The 10,399-nt window shown below is 36.0% G+C and overlaps 1 pseudogene; it reads right to left on the bottom strand.

The window, feature by feature from the left end:
* Nucleotides 1-4,376: 4,376 nt before the first annotated feature.
* On the bottom strand, nt 4,377-4,492 carry LOC111747175 (annotated as a pseudogene).
* Between the last annotated feature and the right edge of the window lie 5,907 nt (nt 4,493-10,399).

Below are 10,399 nucleotides of genomic sequence, written 5' to 3'. Positions count from 1 at the left end.
CCTTCTCTTAGACCAGGTCCACTGGCTGTGAATTCTCTTTGTTTCCCTTCATCTGAGAATATCTTTATTTCTCCTTCATTTCTAAAGGATATTTTCACTGAAAATAGAATTTTAGGCTGACAGTTATGTTTTTACAGCACTTTAAAAATGTTGCATAGCCACTTCCTCTGACTCCGCGAGAAATCTACAGTTATATAAATTATAGTTCCCTCTAGGTAACACTTTGTTTTTCCCTGGCTGCTTTCGGGATTTTTCTGTCTTTAGTTTATAGCAGTTAGATTATGATGTACCTAGGTGTAGATTTCCTTGTTTGTTTTTCGCTGGTTTTCCTATTTAAGAGTTCTCACATGTTCTTGATCTGTAGGTTTAGGTCTTTGATCAAATTTGGGAAAATTTTAGCCATTGTTTTTTAAACATTTTTTATTTTTTTTTGGCACTGCATCTTTTCTCATCTCCTGGGACTATCTTTAAGTTCTCTGATTTTTTCCTCTGTCATCATCATTCTTCTATTGAGTCCATTCAGTGAATGTTTTATAATGAGAGAAATAGAAATATAATGTGAGCCACATGTGTAATTTTAAATTTTCTAGTAGCCATATTAAAAAATTTTAAAAGAAATAGATAAAATTAATTTAAATAACACATTTTATTTAAACTAATTTATCCAAAATATTCTTTCAACATGTAATCAATATTAAAGTTATTAGAGAGATCTTTTACATTCATTTTTTCATCTTATTTTTTGAAATCCAGTATATATCTTATACTTATAACACATGTCAATTTGGATACAAAACTTAAAGTACTTAGTATGTATTTAAATTTAATAAACTTTATGATTGAAAAAGTAGATTTACATGCCCAAGTTGTTCCAAACACACCTAAAACTTTTCCAATAGCTGAACCAAGCAGAAGTTTTAAGTTAAAATTAAAATTAATTTTAATTTTAAAATTTAGCTTTTCAGTCACATTGGTCACATTTCCAATTCTCAGTAGTTGCATATGGTTAGTGGCTAATGCATTGAATAGCGCAATTTTAGACAGAGACTTAATTTCTACCTGTTTGGAAGGGAGTTTGAAACTTCTATTGAAAGTAAGTGTTCTTTTCTTTGGATGGTAAATCTTTACCAATAGAAGAATGTGATGAAATAATTATTTGAAATATTTTATTAGTTTTCCAGGGCTACCATAACAAAATACCACAGACTGTGTGGCTTAAACAACAGAATTTTATTTCCTCACAGTTCTGGAAGCTAGAAGTCCAAGATCAAAGTGTTAGCAGGTTTGGTTTCATTCTCAGGTCTCTCTCCTTGACTTAGAGATGGATAATTTCTCCCTATGTCTTCACATGGTCTTTCCTCCATGTATGTCTGTGTCCTAATCTCTTCTTCTTATAAGGACACATACCATACTGGATATAACCCCAATAACCTTGTTTAATCTTAATTACCTCTTTAAAAACCTTATGTTAAATACAGTCATATTCTGAGGTACTAGGAGTTAGGACTTCAACATATGAATTTGATGGTGTTGGGGGGTTCTGGATGTTTTTTTTTCTCCAATTACCTCCATTTTAGCCATGAGATAAGATGTTGCCAATCCTTCAATGTATTAGTTGCCTTTGCTGTGTAACAAATTATTCCAAAACTTAGTGACTTAAAAGAACAAGTATTTATTAGTTCATAGTTTCTGTGGGCCAATTTATTTGGGTAGGTCTGGCTCACAGTCTCTTGAGCTGTTGCAATCAAGATGTTAGCCAGGGCTGAAAAGGATTGAAGTATCTACTTTAAAGATGGCTCGCTCACATGGCTACTGGCAGGAGGCCTCGGTTCTTCACCACATGGGCTTCATTATGGGCTGCTTGAAGGACCTCACGATATGGCAACTGGCTTGTCCCAGAGTGAATGATCCAATGAAGAATAAGCAGAAAGTTGTAATACCACTTTTAACCTACTCTCCCAAGTTGCACATTGTCACTCCCACTTCATTCTATCCATTAGGATCAAGTTACTAAGCCAAACTAACACACAAAGGCATAGGAATTTGGCTCTACCACTTGAAAGGAAGTGTGTCAATGAAATTGTGAATATATTTTAAAACTATCATACCTAGTGAAGAATTAGACGGTTGGGAAAGTTCAATGAATAGAGCACCACATTTTCAGCTTCTAAGTTCAAGAGTAATGGTCCAGGTCTTAGACTAGACAAGATCAGAAAAAGATGCAAGCCAATAGAACAGAACCAGCAGGCTATGGAGTCATGCAGACTAAAGGGCATACAAACAGACCTGTGTTCTTCTCTTTCGAAATGTTCTAAACTATTAGTGTGCCTTTATTTTTCCACTGCCATTTTAGAACATGTTCCCTAAAAATCCTGCTGGAGTTTCAGTTGGGATTGCTTTGAATTTATAGACTAATTTTGAGAATAATTGACATCTTTACAATGTTACATTTTCTCATCCAGAAACATAAACATCTATTTACATTCAATGAAAATTTTTTTCTGGAAAGTCTTGTGCATATTTTGTTAGGTTTAATTATAAATGTTTTATATTTATTTATCAATGTTGTCCACTTGATGTCGGTTCCCAAAAAATAATATATTAAGATCTCCTTTCATGTTATGGACTTGCCTTTATTCCCTTGTAATTCTGTCAATTTTTAATTTATATTTACATATAACAGGATGTTAAAATTGGAATTATGATCAAAGAACTGTCAAAGATTTATAAATAGCAGAAGTAAAAACCAATGAATCTTTGAAATAGTAATTAGTAAAAATTTATTGTACATACACAAAAAAGGCAGTTTACAAACTGGGAGCATTCAAACTAAGACATGGAAGGAGGCTCAGGAGTATGTTGTTATAAAGTAATTTACATAGTGAGAAAGCAGTGACTGTTCTTCATCATAGTGATAAGTTATAATAACTAGAATTTTCTTAAATGATAGGGAATTGATCAGTGGTTACCTCATCTCAGCCTCCCAAATCAGTTCAAGTTTTGCTTGTAATTTTCATAGGTATAAGGAAGAAATGACCAAGGTCAAGTTAGTCTTGCAAAATAAGCTAAATTATCCTTTATTTATTATGACTAAATGGGGTTTGTGTGCTCAGGGAATTTTCAAGGCTGGTTTCCGTTTGTATTTAATTTTAACAACACCCAGATACTATAGATGAGGAATTTCAAAGCCAAGTCACCATGTGCAAATATTCAAAGAAAATGTTTAAAAACCTGTGCCATAACTTTTAAAATCCTCTCAGTTTAAGGACATAAAAAGGGAATCAGAGTATGGAGAGGGACATTACTCCATTTCGAAATAGGTTGATAAAGATATCTCTCTGGGAAGACCTAGCCCCTTGTTGCCAACGCCTACCCACCTCACCCTGAACCTGAGGAAGGGGCAGGAGGTGCTTCATCTCAATTTTCTTTAATTTAACAAATGCTACTTTCCTTGAAAACCCTGGCTTTCCAAAGCTCCTATCCAATTCTCTCTTCAAAGGGCTTTCTTTTAAATTGCCAAGTAACATATGCAGTAGACGTTACCAAACCACAGCTCAGCTCCCAAAGCCTCACTGTGGGATCAGGAATAGGGTGAAGGTACACAGTTCTGAGGTTATATGACTGTCTCTCTCATTCTGAGTCACAAATTACTCACCACTGCATCAAAACAGTGAAATGCATAGAGATATCAGGTTCTCCTTGTAAAAGCGTGATGGTGAAGATGCCGGAAAGTATGTCATTGATTTTAATTAGGTAAAAATAGGCTTCTGCTCAGATCATTAGAACACTATTCACTGTGCTATACCAGGAAGGCTAGAAGTTGGACTGTTTATGATCTTGTCCATGCTCAAATAACTCGTGGAGTATTTGTCTTTCTCACCCCTTTGACAAACAAGGTCTCTCATGCAGGTAGATTTGGAATTCATGATGACTTAATCACCTGGGGAGGGTAGAAGGGCTACTACCTGCAATGAAACTTTGTGAGTAACAGAAGTTACTCACTGGGAGCTGAGGTTCCTTCCTTCTCTTAAACAATGTTTCCTCAGGGCTCCGCCATCAGTCTGAGAAGCCTGGGTGGAGGGGGTTATGAATGTAGGAGGCAAAAGGTCCCCCCTACATTTATTCTGGGAATCATTGGGTTACTCTAGAGCCTGTAGCCAAAGTATCAAAACTAATGAAATGATTCTTGTATTCATGAAGGTTCAGGATGTTCTCTTTCTCACTGGTTTTGAAAATTTTGACTATAATGTGCCTTGCTATAGTTTTCTCTATATTTTTTGTGTATTTGGGGTTCAGTAAGCTCCTTGAATATGTGGGTTTATAGTTTTCATCAAATTTAGAACTCTTTTTTAATTATTATTTATTATTATTATTTATGCCTACAGCACCTGGTCTTCCTAGGTGGTCTCCCATCCAAGTACTAACCAGGCCCAACCCTGCTTAGCTTCCGAGATCAGACATCAGGCTTGTTCAGGATGGCATGGCTGTAGACCATGAACCATGGTTCCATTGGGGCACAAACCCAGGACCTTCTGTGTGTAAAGCAGACATGCTAACCGCTACACTATGGAACTACGTCCAAATTTAGAACTCTTTCAGCCATTATTTCTTTGAATATTTTTTTCCTGTTTCACCCCCTCCCCATCCCCCCTCTTCTTGGGGACTCCAGTAATGTGTAGATATGTCACTTGAAGTTGTCCCAACTCACTGATGATTTGTTCATTTTTTTAAAAATTCTTTTTGTGTGTGTTTCAAATAGATAGCTTCTATTGTTGTTTTTAAATTCACTGTTTTTTTCTTCTGTAATGTTTAGTCTGCTGTTAATCCCATCCAGTATATTTTTCATCTCGTGCATTATAGCGTTAATTTCTAGAAGTTCAAATTAGATCTTTAAAAATAAAATCTTCCATGTCTCTACGTAACTTTGTGGACATATGGAATATAGCTATATAATATCTATTTTAATGTCCTCGTCTGTTAATCCTAACATCTGTGTCACTTCTGTGTCAGTTGGGATTAATTGGTTTCTTCTTATGATTGAATTTTCCTGCTTCTTTGCATGCCTTGTGATTTTTGATTAGAAGCCATACATTATGAATTTTATCTTGTTAGGTGCTGGATATTTTTGTATTCTCATTAATAACTCTTGAATTTTATTCTGGGATGCAGTTAAGTTACTTGAGAACAGTTTGAACCTCTCGGATCTTGTTTTTAAAGTTTGTTAAATGAGATCAGAGCAGTGCCCAGTGTAGGAATAATTTTTCTCCACTCTTGAGGCAAGACCCCTGCGAGCACTCTGCCCAATGCTTCATGAATAATAAGATTTGTAATCTGGCTCATGAAAACAAGCACTATTCTTGGACCTGTGAGAGTACCTTGGCACCTTTCTGGTGGTTCTTTCTCTGGCCTTGGTTAGTTTCCTCACATGCATGTGTGATCAGTACTCTAACTACTCAAGAGGCACCTTCTGTAGACCTGTGAAGTCCTCTCTCTGCAGCTCTCTCCTCTCCAATCCTCTGTCCTACAAACTCTGGCTGCCTTGGTCTTCCCAAACTCTTAGTTTTATCTCTTCAACTTAGGTAAACCATAATCATCATGGTTTGTAATTAATAAATGAATGCGATCATTTGATTAACATCTGGCCCTTACTTAACAACCAGTCTGTAAGCTCCTTGAGGTTAGGGATTTGGTCTGTTTTGCTCATTGTCATACCTCTAGGACCTTATACAGTATCTGGCTGACAGTGGGTCCTCAATAAATACTGTGAATAAAAGAATGAACATTAAACCCATTCATAACACTTAGAAATACTAAGTTCCCCAAGACTTTACAGGAATTAATATATGCTGTAGTCTGAATGTTTGTGTTCCTCCAAATTCATGTGTCGAAACCCTAATGCCAATGTGATGGTGTCAGGAAGTGGGCCTTTTTGGAGATGCATAAGTCATGGGGCAGAGCCCTCACAAATGGGATTAGTGCCTTTATAAAAGAGACCCCAGAGAGATCTCTCACCCCTTCCACCATGTGAGGACACAGAGAGGAGGTGCTTTCTATGAACCTATGTCATCTTCGATAAGCTTTATTTGTTTCACCTTTCACATTTAACATATGGTTAATTTGGAATTGAACTTTGTATATAGTTTGAAATAGGTACAAATGTTCATTTATATCTATTTGAATATGCAATTAATCCAGCACCACTTATCGTAAGGACTATTCTTTTCCCACTATATTCCTGTGGATCCTTTGTCATAAATCCGATGACAATATATGCATGGCTCTCTTTTGAGACTCTTCTATTTCATTAGTATATTTTTCTATAGTTGTACCAATACCACACTGGCTTAATTATTTTAGCTTTGTAAAATGTCTTGATTTCTGTAAATTATTGAACTTCTCTTTTCTTTGCTGTTCTTGACACTTGCAATTCTATGCAAAATTTAGAATGTGTGTGTCAACAAAAAATAAGCCCACTGGTCAAGCTGGAACAATTAGAGCAACAAAATAAATAAAAGAGTATTAGATTATAATCTAAAGTATGAAATAATATACATGCATCCATATTGATATAAATAAATGATTGCATAAATAAATAGAAAGGCAAATAGACAAATCTTTGATGCAGAATTTCAGGTAAGTTATGTAAATGTTCCACTCACTAGGAAGTGAAACATAACTCTTCACTTCTGTGTGGACTGTATGTAGTGACTTCCTCCAAAGAGCACAGCTTGCAAAATGGGGAAAATTAGTGACTTCATAATGGAGAAAGTTGATGGTATATACCCTTGATACGATGTAATGAGAATGGCACTTTACCTCTTTGTGGTCTTTCTCCCCAAGGCCCATAACCTCACTCTAACCATGAAAAAAACATCAGAAAAAAATCCCAACTGAGGACATTCTACAAAATACCTGACAAGAACTCCTGAAAAATACCGAGGTAACCAAAGACAAGTAAAGTCTGAGAAACTGTCACAGTCAAGAAGAGCCTAAGGAGACATGATGACTAAATGTAATATGGTATCCTGAATGGAATCCTGATATTGGATAAAAACTAAGAAAATCTAAGTAAGCAAAGTATGGACTTTAGTTAATAACAAATTATTATTGGTTGCTTAATTGTAACAAAGGAACCACATGAATGTAAGATGTTAATAATAGGGGAAACTGGATGTAGGGAACATTAAAACTCTCTGCACTACCTTTACAACTTTTCTGTAAATCAAAATCTCTGCTAAAATAAAAATTTTTTAAAGTAGAAATACAAAACAACAGAGCAGCACTTGACACGTATGTTTTCTGCTGTTGTGCAATAGGAAGTACATGACATCGGCTATGCTTTGTTCTTGCCAAACAGTTTTACCTGAAGATAATCATGAGTAAACTATCAAAGAAATCTAAAATATGGGACATTCTACCAAACAATTGTCCTGTACTTTTCAAACAATGAAAAACCGGGGGACTGTTCTAGATATTAGAAGATGGGTGATATGTAGCAATCAATGGCAATACGTGAAACTTGACTGGATTCTGAATTGAAAGAAAAAAAACAGCTGCGAAAGACTTTGGGGGGGCTCGTTAGAGAACATTGGATCTGAAATCTTTTGTTGATCCTTGCAACTTGAAGCGTGGTCACAGAGCAGCAGCAGCAGCATCATTATCTGGGGACTTCTTAGAAATGTAGAACTTGGCTCCCATCCCAGACCTGCTGAATCAGAATCTGCATTTTGACAAGATCCCCAGGTGCTCGCATGCACAGTAAAGGTCTATAAGCACTGTTTTTGATGGTATTAGAGAATTATTGTTAAATATCTCAAGTGTGAAACCAATACTACAGATGTGTCAAATGCTTTAATTCTTAGAAGTTGCATGTTGAAGTAGAGGCCATCGGTGCCTGCAACTTACATTCAAATAGTTCAGAAAATATGAGTGTATGAAATGAAAAAAATATGGCAGGATGTTAACGATTGGTAAATTGAGCGGAGCCATGTACAAATGTTTATTGTAGATTCAAATTTTTACAACTTCAAATGTAGAATATTTTTAATGGGGTTGCCTTGAATTAAAAAATTTATTTAGTAAAAAATTGCCATTGCGATAATATCAAATTTTCTCATCTATGAACCTGGTACATCCCTCTACACATTCAAGTTTTCCTCTCTGTCCTTCAGCAACATTGAACAATTTTCTTCATATAGATTTTATATGTTTCTTTTTGATTTACACTTATTCCTAGGTGTGTTAGGGTTTTATGGTGGCAATTGTGAATGGATTCTTCTCAGGTATTTTTCACTGGCTGTTGCCAGTATATAAGAAGCTCTTTATTTTAGAATGTTTATTTTGTAATTTGTTACTATGTTAGTCTTATTTCTCTAATAATTTTGGGGGCCATTTTCTTGAATTTATTAGGAAGATGATGATAACATCTGAAAATAATGAAAAGTTTGTCTCTTCTTTTTTAATATTTTTAGAGTTTTTTTTAAACTTGACCTGTTAAATTGGTTTCCTGCACGATATTAAATAGGAGTAATAGCAAATATCATTGTCTTCTTCCTGACTTTAATGCAATGGCCATTAGTGTGTCACTGTTAATTCAATGTTGCTTTTGGTTTCTCCTATATTCTTTTTTATTGTAATACACTTACAGCTTTTATTTAATTAGAAATGCCTGTTAAATTATATTAAGTCCCTTTTTGGCATCTTCGGAAATTATTTCATTGTTTTTTCTCTTGTAATTTATCAATATAATCAATTTCTTTATAGTAAACTGTATTTTCATTTCAGAAATAAAACTCTTTGACCATATGTATTATTCTTTTAACATTCTTTTAACACTTTATTTTTCCTATCTATATTCACAAGTAAAATTGGTCTATGATATTCTTTTCATTTGCTTTCTTTGTCAGGTTTTTGTATTAAAGTCAATATGAATCATGATATTCCCACTGTGGCCTATTCACAATGTCAATAGACATTGGTGAATTGAATTGAATCTAGCTGCTGTGGTGTTTCACTCAGTTCCCCATTCATCACTTGTCTACAGAATCCAAGAACACAGATCATTACTATTCCTTTGCCCCTGGGTAAAAAAAAGCCAGAAGAAACACCATCGGATTATGGGTATCAACTTAAGACCATGGGCTTTAACATACTCTTGGTAGAAATAGCTGCTTTTGAAAATCAACTTAGTGATATTTCCTCGCTAAAAATAAAGACAAATTGAATAGAAACTCTCCCAGTTCAATGGATAAAAGACTGTTACACAAGCAAAACTTTAATGAAAGGCAGAAAAATTTAGTGCATGGGTAAGAAAGATTATGACCATTCAAATTATCTCTCAGAACATTCAATACAAGTTCACGAAATACAAGTGATATTTTGACTGTCTTGTTCAGTTTTTATAGCGAGTGCCTCCCACCAGAGAAGCCCTCAGTAAATTTTTTGAAAAAATGAAAGAGAAAGGATTGTCCTTTTGGTCTGTCCGCTCCCACACAGGTATCCCAAGTGTCCACAGCCACACCACAGTGCACTGGGCAACTCCGTGGTCCCAACTGATGGACTGAGCTTAGAGTACGGTGCCAAATCGACCTTTTTCCCATCACTGCACAAATGTCTGTGCCTCCACGGAAGAATATGATGGTGAGAAGGGGCACCTAGACTGTCTCTTCTAACCAGGGCAGGCCAGCACCACTGCCATGCCTTGTTCTGGAGTGGCTGCCAATTCAGGGGTGTCGAGAAGGCTGATTGAAGCTGAAAAGCAGGAACCAGTGAGAACACACCAGGGGGCAGGCATTGTGGTATGTACCAGCAGCTATTTTCCTAAGTGAAACCTACAACTTAGGAACTTAAATCTGTGAATATAAATTATGGTGTTTAGCAGGAATGAATATGCAAGTGAAGTTCTATAAGTATTTTAAGTCGGTCAGCCTCTGGGGTGCTACAGGAGTCTCTTCTCTGTTTCATACTCCCTCCACAGCTGTTCGGCAGTTGCTGTTGGGGAATCTAGCATGAAAACAGAATTCAAAGGTCTTTGGGGTGATTATGGAAAAACCACACGCTGAGAGAGTTGTATCAAAGTTTCAAAGTCTTCAAGTGAGGCATTATTAGCATCTGTGAAGCATTTGTGACCCAGCAGACTCCCAGCTCTTGGAACTGCATTTTGTGAAAAGCCAAACGATGCGGAGCAGATGTGTCTCTCCTCCCTTTGATACACTGAAACATCCAGTTTGTTATCAAGTCCTCTCTTCTACCTCCTAAATGTAACTTGAATGTCTTATTTTTCTCAATCCCCACTGCCACTATCTTGGCCCAAGTCATTGTTATCTACAGTGTAGACTTCTGCAGTAGCTTCCTCTAGTGGCAAGGCCATTGCATTGCAGAGCTCCAGGAGGCAACATTT

The sequence above is a fragment of the Pteropus vampyrus genome, unplaced genomic scaffold (assembly GCF_000151845.1).
Source record: "Pteropus vampyrus isolate Shadow unplaced genomic scaffold, Pvam_2.0 Scaffold213, whole genome shotgun sequence".
Lineage (NCBI taxonomy): Eukaryota > Metazoa > Chordata > Mammalia > Chiroptera > Pteropodidae > Pteropus > Pteropus vampyrus.
The sequence above is the reverse complement of the archived record's forward strand: the minus strand, read 5'-3'. Positions and strand labels throughout refer to the sequence as shown.